The sequence below is a fragment of the Mustela nivalis genome (assembly GCF_964662115.1).
Source record: "Mustela nivalis genome assembly, chromosome: 17".
In the NCBI taxonomy this organism is placed as follows: Eukaryota; Metazoa; Chordata; class Mammalia; order Carnivora; family Mustelidae; genus Mustela; species Mustela nivalis.
Window position 1 is genome coordinate 39,365,378 of NC_139036.1, and position 15,739 is coordinate 39,381,116.

At 47.6% G+C, this 15,739-nt stretch overlaps 1 long non-coding RNA gene across 2 annotated transcripts; it reads left to right on the top strand.

Moving 5' to 3' along the window:
* Window positions 1-1,435: 1,435 nt before the first annotated feature.
* On the top strand, window positions 1,436-10,804 carry LOC309850657. Of its 2 annotated transcripts, XR_014304385.1 has the most exons (4): window positions 1,436-2,293; window positions 6,254-6,416; window positions 8,177-8,281; window positions 10,389-10,804. It is a non-coding gene; the product is annotated as an uncharacterized lncRNA (long non-coding RNA). The 2 variants fall into 2 exon arrangements; XR_014304386.1 differs by lacking the exon at window positions 6,254-6,416.
* The last annotated feature ends 4,935 nt before the right edge of the window (window positions 10,805-15,739 follow it).

The following is a 15,739-nucleotide window of genomic DNA, read 5'->3' on the forward strand; positions in this document are numbered from 1 at the left end:
CCAGTTTATTTCGGGGGGGTGTGAAAGTTAAAACAAATACACTCATCCTAACACCACATACCAGAGAGAACCTCAACCCGTTCCCCCAAAAAAGCCAATGCAGGCACACATTGAGGTTTCTTAAATACATGGTCCGCTGCCCTCCTCCCCACCCTTTCCACTCTGGGCAACACAGCACCTGACCGGCCAGCGCATGTTCCACTTGCACGTATTTTAAGAACTAGAGTGTCCAACAGACCAAATTCCAGAGTTGTTTTTCAACTTCTTTGCCCGCAGAAATCGGGCCCTCTGTGGCCTGACCAGCATCCTCCCCTATCCCCGGGTGCCAACTCACTGGCGGGAAGATGGTCAGATTGGTTTTGCTCCTGGGAGGGCCTTCCCTGCCGAGGACTGTCGTCTCCTTAGAAACCCCCTCCTTCTGGCCCAGGTTTGGTAGGTCCCCACTGACAGGGCGCTCGAGCCAGACTGAGGGGAGTCTGAAGCTTGGTCCCCTGGCTGTGCTCCGTGGACAGTCTGTGCAGGGCCCACAGCAGCTGTGGGTACAGAGGACAGTGGCCACCTTTCAGCCTCTGGGAAGACAGGTGTGGGGGTGTCCGGTCTGGTCTGAGGAGGGAATGGTGGACCCCATTCTCAAGAGTATCTCAGTCTTGTCTGGTGACACATGGGAGCACGGCTCACCACTGGGCTTGGGGCAGCCCCCCACAGACCTGGACCCTCAGCCTTGGTTGGAGGATATGGTGGTCCTTAGGCAAAGGGGAGGAGATGGTGCCGCATCTCGGCTTGTGAAAGGTGAGAGGCAGAATGTACCTGGTCTGTAAAGCCAGGGACCTACCTCCCTGGGGGAGTAAGGGTCAGAGCTTGAGAAGCAGGGAAACACTGGGGCCCAGCAAGGCGGCAGAGGGAGAGGGAGGTGGACAGGAGGTGTAAGTCCTCACCTCACCCATTTTGGGTCCTCTGACCCCAACCTCTCCATCCAGAGAGAGGTAAAAATGGTCTTTTTAAATTTAGCTATTGAGGAGCTAATGGCGACACCTGGATGGCCAGGGGCAAATTTCCCGGATCTTCTGAATAAAGGGTGGTTTGGGGGTGTGGGCATATGTGTTTATAATAAACCAGAGAAGCGGAAGACTGCTGAGCCAGCCAGGGAGCTAGGTGTCAAAGATAAGCACATTAAAGGGGTGAAAACAGATTTTATTCCGTAACCACTGACAGTGGGGGGAAGAGCTGAGCTTCTTTCGACCTGCGCAGAGGTGACTGGGTTTTTCGAGGGAGGAGGGAAGGGTGAGTGGTGGGGTGGCTGGGGCGGGGTGGTGTCCAGTGGTCAGAGAAGTGCAAAATGAAAGGATTGGCCAGGGTAAATGCAATTAGGCCAGGGTTGCCTGCTAGCTGGCGATGATCAAAGTCCAGATTCTATCCTCCCACAGAGACTGGGAGCCAGGCCCTGTCCTTCCCTACGATCACATTTCAAAGGAATGGCTTTCAGATCCTTGAGAAAGACATTCCTGCATTGCAGGAGATACAGATATACCTCAAGGGGATAGAGGAAGGAGCCATAATTGTAAGCCCTTTTAGGGAAATGCTCTAAGAAAGGCAAATGGAGGCCTATCAGCAGGTGTTTGCCAGAGCAAACACTGGATTCTTCAACAGGCACTTTAAAGAGGGGCTGGGGTCATCCTAGGGACATTTGAGGGATCCAGCCCTATGCTTCTAGAAGCTGTGCTAGAATTCGGTGCACTGGGCTCAATACATTTATTAGATGCTGGGTTCTGCTGTTCTTATGAGCACCTCACATCCCCTCCTTGAGATCAGGGTGAGGGCCTGGTCCCTCTGAAGCTGGAGCGGGTGTTCACGCGGAAGGAAGCCAACAGGCCAGCACTCACCTCCCTGCTTTGCCTGAGGGCATGTGTCTAAGACAGATGGCCCTCCCCCACACTGTGCAGCAGAAGAGAGGTAAGCCATGGGAGCAGTGGTGGGCACCCACAGCTCCTGACCAATGCCATGGTACAAAATCCTCAGTGTTGGGGCATCTGGGTGGCTCAGTTGTTAAGCGTCTGCCTTCAGCTCAGGTCATGATCCCAGGATCCTGGGGATCGAGCCCCACATCGGGCTCCCTGCTCAGCGGGAAGCCTATTTCTCCCTCTCCCACTCCCCTTGCCTGTGATCCCTCTCTCACTGTGTCTCTCTCTGTCGAAAAAATAAATAAAATCTTTTTTTAAAATCCTCAGTGTACAGTGTACAGAAAGGACTCCCTCCTTACACAGTAGGGAGCTGGAAGCATCTTCAGCAACAGCAGGTAAGTCCCAACCATTGTCACTTTGCCCCATGATACCAGGACCCTGAGGATGCTGGGTCCTCCTGGTTCCCAATAGGAGGGGGCCTCTCAAAATGCTGGGTGGGTCGGGTCATGGGAAAGGTGTAGGTGGAAGAGGAAATCGGAAGATCAGGCAGGAGCAGGAAAGGGAGGGAATGGGACTGAGAGTTGACTTCTGTTAGCCCAGGACCAAGATGGTGAAATTCTTCAAGCATCCTCAAGAGGGCGCCTGGGTCTCTTGAAAGGACCAATTCAGGCACAACCTGAGCTCACCCCGCAGAAGGCTGTACCCACTGTCCGCTCAGAGCATAGCCCCCCCCCCCCAAGAATCTGGCAGTGGCCAGCGGCACAGGTCAGCAGTGATAAATGACTCGCCAGTGTAGAAAGAACGCGCTCTTGGCTAATGGCTGATCCCCACAACTGTCATGCATTAGAATGGGGTAAACGCAGTGGTAAACACAGTGTAGAGCCGTCCTGCCCACATTCCCGCAGACTGCCGGTGCACTCGATCACTGGCCGCCTAGGCTTTTCGGAAAACACAGAGTCAGGAAACCCCTTCTTTAGGAGACCCAGGTGTCCCCAACCACTCCTAGCCACTGCCCAGGTGGGCTGGGGGGAGCGGTCAGGCCCCCTTTGCTTCCTCCCTGCCAGGTAACTGCCGGCGGAGGACAGCTGGTGCAGGACCCCCTTCCCCCTCCCCATAGCCATGAGAAGGGAACTTTCCCCTGGGTCTCCACTAACACCCGTGCTGCTTCTGCAGCCCCCAGAACTATCACACACTGGAGCGGGAACCATGACTGTACTTCATGGGACTAGGATCCGAGGGGCTGAGGGAATGAGCTGTGGACTCCTCACAGATAACATTCTGGGTACCTGGGATCCTGGAATTCCTAATCAGCTTCTAGATCTTTCCCAGGTACACCCTGTCAAGGATGGACTGTGCCCACCACTGCGTTTACCCCATTCTAATGCATAACAGATGTGGGGATCAGTCATTAGCCTAGAGCCCGTTCTTTCTACACTGGCGAGGAGCTCAAGGGAGTGTGAGAATCCTAAATTCCAACTAGCCTTTTCTGGTCATAATGAAGTTATATTCTGTGAAGGCTGGAAGACAGAACATATTTTAAGCTGTTAGGTCTGCTTGTCATCTTATTTAGTATACGATTTATGGGCCCATGTTCTACTCCCGTCCTGGGCCATCCAAATGTTAAGGACAGGCCTGTGTAGTGCTCCTGAAGGGTATGACAGGGAGAGTCCTCTTGTGGCCTCCTGGGAGAAATGAGATTTGGGATGAGATTGGGGACAAGAAGGAAGCTGGGCCAGGGCCAGCTTGTCTGGTGTGGGAAGGCGATTCACCAAGGACCCCTGGAGAGAGCTAGCGAAGGCAGGAGGTGGGGAAGACAAGTATCATTGGTCCTGTCTCCCTTCTCTGTCCTTCAGCATGGCATTCAGGCACAGGGTAGGCTCTCTCCTCCTAGCTGGGCCACCAGAGGCCACCACACTTCCCTTCTGCCACCTGCCAGGCAGGGTGGGCAGGGAAGAGCACTGGACTAAGAGCCAGGAGACCTGAGATCAGGGCCTGGCTCTGCAGTTTCTTCCCTTCCCGTTTCCCCTTTGCAGAGTGAGCATCATAACAACAGCCCAGCTCCTTCTTGGGTTTTTCTCTCCTGGGACTCAGCATTGTCCCAGCAGTGGAGCACCAGGCAACTGTGGCTTGTGTCACCAGTGGCTCTGGGGCCCCCACTCCCAGAGCCCAACCCCCACCCCCTTGCAACGGCAGATGCTCCCTGAGAGAAGGGAGCAGAGTTCAGAGTGGGGGTGCACGGACTCCAGTTGCTGCACTAAGTTTCCCAATACTTTTGCCAAGAAAAGATGCAAAGCATCTCTCCAAATAGTGAGGAGGTTCACACATTTGTCAAGGGAGGGGGGCAAACCCCCAACTCTGTGGTGCCCTCACTGTCAGCCTCTAAGACAGAACCCAGCATCCTTTTGTCCGCGAGCTGATGGATCCCCTCCCCAGTTAGGGAGCCCCCCGGGGCCGTGGGAACTGCTGTCCCCCCAACTCACACGACCCGGGAAACCTGCCCAAACTGGCCAGACAGTCCTCAAGGCCGGGAAGCCAGGGCGGACAAAGGGGAAGGTCGAGGGGGCAGAAATGGGCAGGTGCTCCCGGGCATCCTATTGAGCGCGTGCGCTGGCACGGACACCGGGTGGCCGCAGCCGGCGGGTGGCCGGGGCGCGTGCTGGCCGCCGGCGTCGCGGGAGCCCTTGGGAACTAGAGCCGCGCCGCCCAGCCCGGCGATCGGCTGCAGCCCGCACGGTGGCCGCGGGGCGGAGCCCGAGGACTGGAGACGCCCGAGCACCTGGCCTCCGCCGCGGGGAAGGAGCGGGCGCACCGCGTCCTGGGTCGCCCCTGGCCGCAGCGCTGCAGGGGCCCCGGTTGCCCCAGAGCGGGGCTGCGGGGCTGCGGGGCTGCGGGGCTGCGGGGCTGCGGGGCTGCGGGGCTGCGGGGCTGCGGCGCTTGGAACCTGCGGGGTGGCGGGGAGGCCGTCCTCGGACCCTGTGGCCCGCGGCGGGGAAGCCTGGCTGGGACGCGGGACGGAGGGCGCGGGGAGCCCCGACTCCCGGGCGGGACCGAGGAGGGCGGAGGCGCCGCGCACACTAAAGCGGGTCCCCTCCCCGACACGGGCACACGGGGACCGCGTCCCCCAGACGACACGCCGGGCAGAGAGAGCTCGCACTGCAATCCTGGACGGCCTCCCCGGGCACAACACCCTCTACTCCTCGCCCCCTCCTCCATCTCAGTGGGTTTGGGGTGTGTCAGGGGGTGACTTCTCTGAAGAAGAGTGTCAGGACTCTGGGGAGGATGGAAAAGGGAGGAACGAAGGGCCGAGGAGGTACAAGGGGTGAGAACAAGAGGCGTGGAGGCGGGATGTCTGAGGCAGATTAATTTAGGGCCCTGTGTCTGGAAAGGAGATGGTGACCAAGTTCTTTTTCTAGGTTGCCGGTTTCACTTTGTAGTTCTTTTCTCTTCTTTTCTTTTTTCTTTTCTTTCTCTTCTCTTTTTTCTTTTATTTTTCTTTTGACTATTACAAAAGTTTATTTAAACTAAAACTTTGGGTAGAAAATGCACATGACCTGATTTTTATGTTGTGGTGGAACAGGTGTTATGGAGCGAGGACATGTGGAAGGAGTTGGGTTTTCTGCTGAATACACTCATGGTTTATGTTCCGTTCAAGGCTTCTAACGTGATAAGACTATTTCTTCGTATTCCCACCATTCCAATATTATTCTGCTGCTCACTAGCTCCCATCTCCCCACACTCATCTGGCACAAGATTCATAAAGGTATCAAACCCCTGACACCATTCAATGTCCATGATAATTTCTTGTCCATATATGTTTTCAACTCGGGAAGGGGAGCTTGGTTCATGGTGTTTATTTGGGAGCCCAAAGATGTCGCCAAAGGGAATTCATGGCGTCCATCATGGTCTCCTTGTGTTTCTTAAAAGGACTGCATAGGGGTTTCTGGGTGGTGCCCAGTGGGTTAAGTATCTGACTCTTGATTTCCGTGGAGGTCATGATCTCAGGGAGCTGGGACTGGTTTCGGAGGGAGGCTTCACCCTGCGCAGGGAATCTGCTTGAGATTCTCTCTCTCCCTCTGCCCCTCCCCCTACCCCCCCATGTTATATATAGATAGGTAGATAAATAAATAAATAAAATCTTCTAAAAAACCACAAAACTCTGACAACATAGCACAAGTTTTTTTGTTTTACCATTTCTCACCCTTGTTAAAAGTAATGCATGTTCATTGTCAGACCATTAGAAAATAATGAAAAAGAGAAAAGCAAAAATACAAATAGTTCACCATCTCATATCCCAGGGACTATCTTTCTTTCTCTCTCTCTCTTTTTTTAAAAGATTTTATTTATTTATTTGACAGAGAGAGAGAGCGAGCACGCACAGCACAACCGGGGGGGAGGAGCAGAGGGAGAAAGAGAAGCAGACTCTCCACTGAGCGGAAGACTCTCCACTGTGTTGGCCCCATCCCATGACCCCAGGATCATGATCCTAGCCAAAGGCAGACCCTTAACCTACTGAACCACGCAAGCACCCTATCTTTTTCCTTTTTAAAGGTTTTTAAATTTTTTATTTTTTCTTTCTTTATTTTTTTAAAGATTTGTTTTTTAAGTACTCTCTATACCCAATGGGAGCTTGAACCCACAACCCCGATATCAAGAGTCGTGGACTTCACCAGCCAGCCAGGCACCCCCAGGGACTTTGAATCGTTCACATTTTCTGCTATAAATATTACACGATCACACCATACATGGTTTTCCATCCTAGTCTTCAAAACATGATTTTTAAAGTATGTGGAGTATTCCATTGGAGAATAAGAGGCTTGGGTTTATATTCTTTAAAATATATCATAATAATATGGTAATCAAAGTCCTTGAATCTTTGTCCTCTTCTGACTTTTTAGGCTGAATTACTAAAAATGGAATTATTAGATCTAATTCAGTGGTTTCAAGCTTGGCTGCACATTCCATTGCTCTGGGGAGTTTTACAGAAGGCCATGGGTGGGGTCTGGGCCTTGTGTGGGGTTTTGTTTTGTTTCGTTTATTTTAATTTTTTTGAGTAAGGAAGCTCACCACCGGGAGATCAAGAGTCACATGCTCTCCTGACAGCCACCCAGGTGCCCCTGGGTCTTACTATTTTGAAAATGTTCCTTCCCCAGGAGATTCCTGTGTGCAGCCCCAATTTGCAGAGTAGGGATTTACAGGTAGAAACATTTATCTTAGTTTACTTTTATCCTGAAAGAAATATGTACTTCTAGAAAGATATTCAAACAGAAAGGAAGGAATAAAAGGCCTCAGACATAATACCTCAGACAAGATAACCAACCCAACCCACTTTCTCTCCTACTCCTAGGGGATCCCCATTAGTTGTTTGGGGCTGGTGGCCCTGCCTTTTCGTGTGCAAGTATATGTGTATAAATATACGTATATGTTCGAAAACAAATATGTATGTGATGGGTACACGGCAGATCAGGCAAATAACAGCACCCCCTTTAAACAAATAAATAAAATAATATCTACTCATTATTAAAAACAAATCAAACAATATAGTAGTATAATATAATAGTGTACTCCAAAAAAAAAAAAAATAGGTTCAGACAGCTGGCAACCTGAGTCCAGTACCACTGAAACTAAACCACAGTTCCCACCATTATCAGCATTGCATTTCGAACACTGGGTTTTGTGAAAAGATGGAATGAAGGGGACCCACAAATGTTTTGGGGAGAGTGGCAAAGAGCAAACTGTTCTGCTTCCTGCATAAGCTAGCACTCACTTAGCTAGTGCTATAAACCGAATGTTTGGGGCGCCTGGGTGGCTCAGTGGGTTAAAGCCTCTGCCTTCAGCTCGGGTCCTGATCCCAGGGTCCTGGGATTGGGCCCCACATCGGGCTCTCTGCTTAGCGGGGAGCCTGCTTCCCCCCCCCCCTCTGCCTGCCTCTCTGCTTACTTGTGATCTCTCTCTCTCTCTCTCTGTTAAATAAAATCTTTTTATAAAATAAAATAAACTGAATGTTTGTGCCCCTTTCACCAAAATTCATATGTTGAAACCCAATCCCCAGTGAGATGGGATTAGGAAGTGGGGGGACGCCAGGCTGGTTCAGTTGGTGGAGAATGCAACTCTTGAGTTCAAGCCCCACATTGGGTTTAGAGATTACTTTAAAAAAAAAAAAAAAAAGAAAGCAAGTGTGGCCTTTGAGAGGTAATTAGGTCATGAGGGTAGAGTCCTCATAAATGGGATTAGTGCCCTTATAAAAGAAACCCCAAAGAGTTGGCTTCCCCATCCCCCAGTGAGAGCTCCCGGCAAGATGGCGGTCTGTGAACTAGGAAGTGGGGTCTCACCAGACACCAAGTCTGCTGCTGCCTTGATCCTGGACTTCGGAGCATCCAGAACGGGTGAGAATTAAACTCTGTGGTTGAGGGGCGCCTGGGTGGCTCAGTGGGTTAAAGCCTCTACCTTCGGCTCAGGTCATGATCCCAGGGTCCTGGGATCGAGCCCTGCGTTGGGCTCTCTGCTCAGCAGGGAACCTGCTTCCCTTCCTCTTTCTCTGCCTGCCTCTCTGCCTACTTGTGATTTCTGTCAAATAAATAAATAAAATCTTTAAAAAAACCCAAAAACAAAAAACTTCTGTGGTTAATAATACACCCAGTCTATGGTACTCTGTTATGGCACCTGAAGGACTGAGTGGAGGTGGTGGCACTGTCAGCCTTATTCACCAAGCCCATACACACCTGGTTCCCTCTCAGTTCCTAGACTCCACATTCACTGATCCATCCAAGCCTCCCTCTAAAACCCTCTGCTTGCTAGTCCCTCTCTTTCCTGCTGCCCTCCAACCTTGGATCTTCCCATAGTCTGCTCCTGCATGTGGAGCATGAGTGTATGATAATTATATTTCAACTAATATTGTTGAAATAAATTCATTTGACAAAGAAAAAGTCTGGGTATATATTCCATCTGCGGTCATTATCTGAAAACCACTCCATACACATTTTAAAAATAACTTTATAATTTCCTTATTTTTCTTCTTTTTTTTTTTTTTAAGATCTTATTTATTTATTTGACACAGAGAGAGAGAGAGAGTACAAGCAGCGGGAGAGGCAGAGGGAGAGGGAGAAGCAGGCTCCCTGTAGAGCAGGGGAAACCCGGTGCGGGGCTCGATGCCAGGACTCCAGGATCATGACCAGAGCCGAAGGCAGTGGCTCAACCAACTGAGTCACCCAGGCGCCCCAAAATAACTTTATAATTTCTATTGTTATTTATTTTTTCATTTGTTCTGTGGTTGGACACTAAGTTGTTGCTATTAAAACCAATACTGCAGGGATACCTAGATGCTCAGTGGTTTAAAGCCTCGGTCTTCAGCTCAGGTCATGATCCCAGCATCCTGGGATCGAGCCCTGAATGGTCTCTCTGCTCAGCAGGAAGCCTGCTTCCCCCTCTGTCTGTCTGCCTGCCTCTCTGCCTACTTGTGATCTCTGTCTGTCAAATAAACAAATAAGATCTTTAAAAAAAAAACAAAACCAATACCGCAATAAATATTCCTTGTTTGTGTTGTTGTTGTTTTTAAGATTTTATTTATTTATTTGACAGAGAGAGAGAGCTCAAGTAGGCAGAGCAACCAGCAGAGGGAGAGAGAGAAGCAGGATTTCCACTGAGCTGGAGCCTGATGCAGGACTCGATCCCAGGACCCTGGGATCATGATTCAAGCCAAAAGTGGCTGCTTAACCGACTGAGCCACCCAAGTGCCCTGGTTTGTGCTTTTATATGGGATGGTTTCAAGATCCAGGTGTCAGGGTCAAAGAGCACTTCTCTCCATGAGTGAGTGAGTCCAGGGGTGAAGCTCTAAAGCCTGAGGGCCCGGGCAGGACTGAGCGCTGCTCAAGACCACAGCAAAACTCTCCATTGTCACCCCTCACCCCACACCCCCCCAACCCCCAGCCTTGTAGAAATCAAGATGCTTCCCTATTGCCTGCCAGCCTTACCCTACTCAGGCTCAGACGCTTTAACAACGCTGACAATTAGTACACCACAGCAATGAAAGTAACATTCCATAAAGCTTTAGTAATGCCTGAAACTTCCTGTGGAATATAAAATTTTACATCAGTATGACCACAGCAAGGAAAAGGGAATGCACTAAATAGAAAGAAATTATCTTAGAAGGCAGTATTTGTTATGGTTTTCAGTGGCGGAAACATGAAGGATTATTTTCTCCTCCTTGCATTTCCACATTTTTCTGTGCATGAAGAGGACCAGGTTATTTTTAAATGGTATGGTATAAATGAAAAGTTGGTGGGCGTCTTTTATAATGGAGGCTTCAGGTGATTACCAACCAGAGCCACAGATCAGTATTGGCATCACTAAGACTGGAACAACCTGACGGTATGTGACTTCCAAGGACATGAGATGTGAAGTACTTAGCACCGCCACTAAGCACCCCTGAAAGGTTCAATAAAAAACTTAAACCTGAATCTAATCAAGACTTTAGACCTAACTTTGTGTTCACAGGAAATACTGAGGATAAAGGAACAAGTTCAGTGCCATCGCAAAGGCACAAAACAGACAAATCTGGAATAGAGGACGTTGTACAGGATAACTGGGCTGTTTTCTTCAAAAAGGTAATAGTATGAAGAAGGGTGAGAGCAAGGAATGCTCTAGATTAAGAGAGCGTGGACTTGGGGTGCCTGGCTGACTCACCAAAGGAAAACGAGACGCTTGATCTCAGGGTTGTGAGTTTGAGCCCCATGCTGGGTGTAGAGATTACTTAAACAAGTAAACAAATACATAAAGAAATAAACTTTTAAAAAAGAATATCCAGGGGTGCGTGGGTGGCTCAGTCGTTAAGCGCCTGTCTTCGGTTCAGGTCATGATCCCAGGGTCCTGGGATTGAGCCCTGAGTGGGGCTCCCTGCTCAGCGGGGTGTCTGCTTTGCCCTCTCCCTCTGCCCCTCTTGGTCCCCCCACCCCCACCCCATGCTCTCTCTCGTTTACTCTCTTTCAAGAAAAAAAAAGTGTGTGGACTTAACCAGATCCAGATTCAAATGAGGCAACTGTATAAAAAGACATTCTTGGAACACTTGGAAAATCTGGAAAGCAATGGACTAGATGTCAGACAACACCAAAGAATATTATTATTATTATTATTATTTTAGGCATCATAATGGCAGTGTGGTTTTGAATAAAAAATCCATATGTTAGAAATGTAGAGTTGAAGAGATGTGAATTCTGGAGTTTCAAACACTTAATAACAAAAAAGAATAGATTAGGCAAGTGTGCCAAAAGCTTGATAATTGCTAATTTTGAGGGACGGGAATATGGAGTTTCCTTGTATTTCCTCTCTACATTGTCCGTTTTATATTTTCATAGAAAAATTAATAATTTACATAGCAGGTGAAGGTCACAAATGGGCTTCTGGTGGGCTTCTGGGAGTGACATTTCCTGGGGGAGCATCTTGCATGATGCAAACAAATGGCTTGTTTTCAAGTAGCTCTGATGAAAGTCCTCAACGGTCCCAGCAGTAAAAACAAGAATAATGATACCAAAGGAGCAATTTGGATCAAATAGTTTCATAAAATGAGAGAGCGACAAAGCAGTATTTCTAAATTCTATGATTCATCGCATTATTCCATATAATGCCTTTTAATAGAAAAGTGTAGTAAAAGTAACTAGAGGTTATGAAAGAACTTTCAAAATTGCATATTGAGAGGCCCCTGGGTGGTTCAGTTGTTAAGCGCCTTGCCTTCAGCTCAGATCATGATCCCAGGGTCCTCTCCCACTGCCCCCCTGCTTTTGTGTTCCCTCTCTCGCCGAGTCTCTGTCAAATAAATAAATAAAATCTTTTTAAAAAAATAAAAATAAAAATAAATAAATAAAATGCATATGGAATGTTTTCAGGTAGACTACCGAATGAGCTCGGGTACATACTTTTTCTCCCTGCCAAAGCACCAGTAAATAAAATGAAATACATTTAGTCGAAGTATAATTATCGTGCAATAAAGTTTATCCTTTATAGAATGCAGTTCTTTTACTTTTTTTTTTTAACAAATTTTAAGATTTTATTTATTTATTTGACAGAGAGAAATCACAAGTAGATGGAGAGGCAGGCAGAGAGAGAGGAAGGGAAACAGGCTCCCTGCTGAGCAGAGAGCCCGATGTGGGACTTGATCCCAGGACCCTGAGATCATGACCCGAGCCAAAGGCAGCGGCTTAACCCACCGAGCCACCCAGGCGCCCCAGTTCTATAACTTTTGACAAATACATACAACGGGGAGACCACCACCACAATCACCTCCCAGAATTTGCTTTGTGTTGCCAACTCCTGCCTCTACCCCCAGCCCCCCACAATCATGGATAGGTTTGCCTAGTCCCCTACTGCTTGTGTGCTTGCTCTCTCTCTCCAGCAAAGATAAATGAAGTCATGGTTTTTTAAGATTTTATTTATTTATTTGACAGAGATCACAAGTAGAGGGGGTGGAAGCAGGCTCACTGCCGAGCAAAGAGCCCGATGCAGGGCTCAACCCCAGGACCCCAAGACCACAACCTGAGCCAAAGTCAGAGACTCAACCCACTGAGCCACCCAGGGATCCCTAAATAAAATCTTTAAAAAAAAAAAAAAAGAAAGAAACAGCTATATCCTCAGATTCTCTTCATACTCAACACGGCTTAACAACCTTCCCTTCCAATTCCCCAAAGAAAACTGGGAGCTTACTGTGTGGAGAGATTAGAATAAATGGTCTCTGAGCCGGCTGCTAGAGGCCAGATGTAGCAGAGGGCAGGACCTCCCTTCAAGAACCAGAAAGATAATCAGGACACCTGGGTGGCTCAGTTGGTTGAGCGGCTGCCTCGACTCGGGTCATGATTCTAGCATCCTGGGATTGAGTCCCGCATCCAGCTCTTTGCTCAGTGGGAAACCTGCTTCTCTCTCTGCCTCTGCCTGCCACTCTGTCTGCCTGTGCTCACTCTCTCCGACAAATAAAAAAATTAAAAAAAAAAAAAACCAGAAGGATAAGTGATGTTTACATGTTAGATGTTGAGACCTTCTTCTCAAACCTCTTCTTTCATTTAGTACCCAGGGTCTGGCCATGAGGCGAGGGGTCAAAGGGTCCTTTTTAGAGACTCTGACTAGCTCATGAGGATAGACCCAAAAGGGTTCCCCACAAAAGATCCAGCCTGACCTCTACACAAGTCTGCTGTGGATAAACCCACTCATGAACTCAGCTCTTCCAATATGTGTTTAGTGCCCCATTCTCAAACAGAAGCAGACAAAAGGGTCACTCAGTCTGCAAACCTGGTGGCAAGACTTTTCCAAGCGTTAGCCCATCCCCAAATGTGGATTTTTGACCCTCATATGTTGGAGCTAGCGGAAAGCTTTCAGAAGAGATTTCTTCAGCGAAGATAAAATAGATTCATATCAAAGCACATCATCACAAAACACACAGGCTAGTGATCTGGAGAAGAACCTACAAGCTTCCTGGGAGAGAGCAAAAAAGAGTTCACAGGTGAAAGATCAAAAATCAGAGAGGCTTTGGACCCCTCAAGAGTAACACTGGATGTTAGAAGGCAATGAACCATAACGTCTCTGAGGGAAAGTTATTTCTTTGAATTTTGTACCCAGGAAAACTCGTAATTTCGTGTGAACTGAATGAAAAACTTTTGGGATGTGCAAATTCCGAAAATACTTACCTGTCACATAGGCCTTCTCAGGAAGCTGCTGGGGCATATACTCTACCAAAATGAGGGCAAAAACCAAGAAAGAAAAGACACGGGACAGAGGAATCAGGACTCCAGCTCAAGAGAAAAGCAACAGGACTCGCTAGGGTGATGATGGGCGGCAGTGTGGACAGGAATCAGCCCAGATCAGAGCAAGAGGGAAGATTTAGTTCAGGAAAGATACTTCCATCAGACGAAATGGATGAAAATTCTCGATGTCTCCAAGAGTATTGAGAAGAGATTTAGATAATTGGCAAAGTGTTTGGGATTGGAGTAGTGATATATTCATAGAACAGGAAAACAAGGGCGCCTGGGTGGCTCAGTGGTTAAGCCGCTGCCTTCGGCTCAGGTCATGATCTCAGGGTCCTGGGATCGAGTCCCGCATCGGGCTCTCTGCTCGGCAGGGAGCCTGCTTCCTCCTCTCTCTCTCTGCCTGCCTCTCTACCTACTTGTGATTTCTCTCTGTCAAATAAATAAATAAAATAAATCTTTAAAAAAAAAAAAAAAAAAAGAACAGGAAAACAAAAGCAATTACTAACTTCAAAGAAAAAAAAGAAAAGCTGTTTCAGGGCACCTGGCTGGCTCAGTTGGTGGAGCTTGTGACTATTGATCTCCGGGTTGGGAGTTTGACCTTCACATTGGGCACAGAGATTACTTGTAAAAATTTGTTCAGGAAAGTAATTCTATGAGTTTCAGTTATGAACAGGGTATTACATGGTCCCAATAATGTAAATATGGAATATTGATCTAGTGTATCACATTTCCAGCCATGTTTAGGATATAATTATATTGAGATTGTGTGGGGAAGCGAGCATATTCATGAGATAAGGATTGGAGATGAGGACAGTAAATCCTTATCTTCCATACTGGGAAGTAAATAGATCCTGTCTCCAGGCAACTGAGTGGCTCAGCTGGTTAAGCATCTGCCTTCTGTTCAGGTCATGATCTTGGAGTCCTGGGATAGTGTCCTACATCTGGCTACCTGCTCAACAGGGAGACGGCTTCCCTCTTTCCCTCTGCCCCTCCCCACTGTCATTCTTTCTCTGTCTTTCAAATGAGTAAATAAAAACTTTAAAAAATAAATAGATACTGTCTCCAATGTTCATACTTATGTGAATAAGTAGCTATATAAACATGTTATTTTGAGCTAAAGGAATCAAGGGAGGTTGCCTCGAGAACAACAGAGCTTTTCACAAGCCTTCCAGAATAACTGAGCTCTTTAAACTACCGTATGATGAGAGTTAGAAAGAAAAAATAAATTTTAAAAATTAAATAATGAAGAAGATTTATATTTATTGACCAGGAAGGAAGCATTTTTATGATTGACTCTTGAACAAGAAAAGCAAATTTCATAGTAATGTCAACCATATGATCCCATATTCATTATTTTATTTTTTTTTAAGATTTTATTTATTTGACAGACAGAGATCACAAGTAGGCAGAGAGGCAGGCAGATAGAGAGTGAGAGAAGGAAGCAGGCTCCCTGCTGAGCAGAGAGCCCGATGTGGGACTAGATCCCAGGACCCTGAGATCATGACCTGAGCCGAAGGCAGCGGCTTAACCCACTGAGCCACCCAGGCGCCCATATTCATTATTTTAAAGTGAAAAGAAAAAAATCATGATCCCATGTATATGTTTCCATGTTTCTAGAAGCAAAAAGAATGGTATGTAAGGATAACACTAAACTCTATAAACAGTGGTTGTCAGGGGGATGGAATAGAGTGGGAAGCGAGAGAAATTATTATAATCATCTTTATGCCTTTTGCATTATTTGGCTTGTTATTACGAATATATACATATATTACTTCTGTAACAAAAAAGTTTAATGGCATGCTCTTTACAACTTGACCATGTGATTCTAAATGTTACTGGTAGTCTAGAAGAATAAACACAGGAGACCACTTAAGAAAAAAAGTTGAGGGCGCCTGGGTGGCTCAATGGGTTAAGCCGCTGCCTTTAGCTCAGGTCACGATCTCAGGATCCTGGGATCAAGTCCCACATCGGGCTCTCTGCTCAGCAGGGAGCCTGCTAGCCTGCTTCCCTTCCTCTCTCTCTGCCTGCCTCTCTGCCTACTTGTGATCTCTCTCTGTCAAATAAATAAATAAAAATCTTTAAAAAAATTTTTTAAAAAATTGAAACACAGTCCCCCCG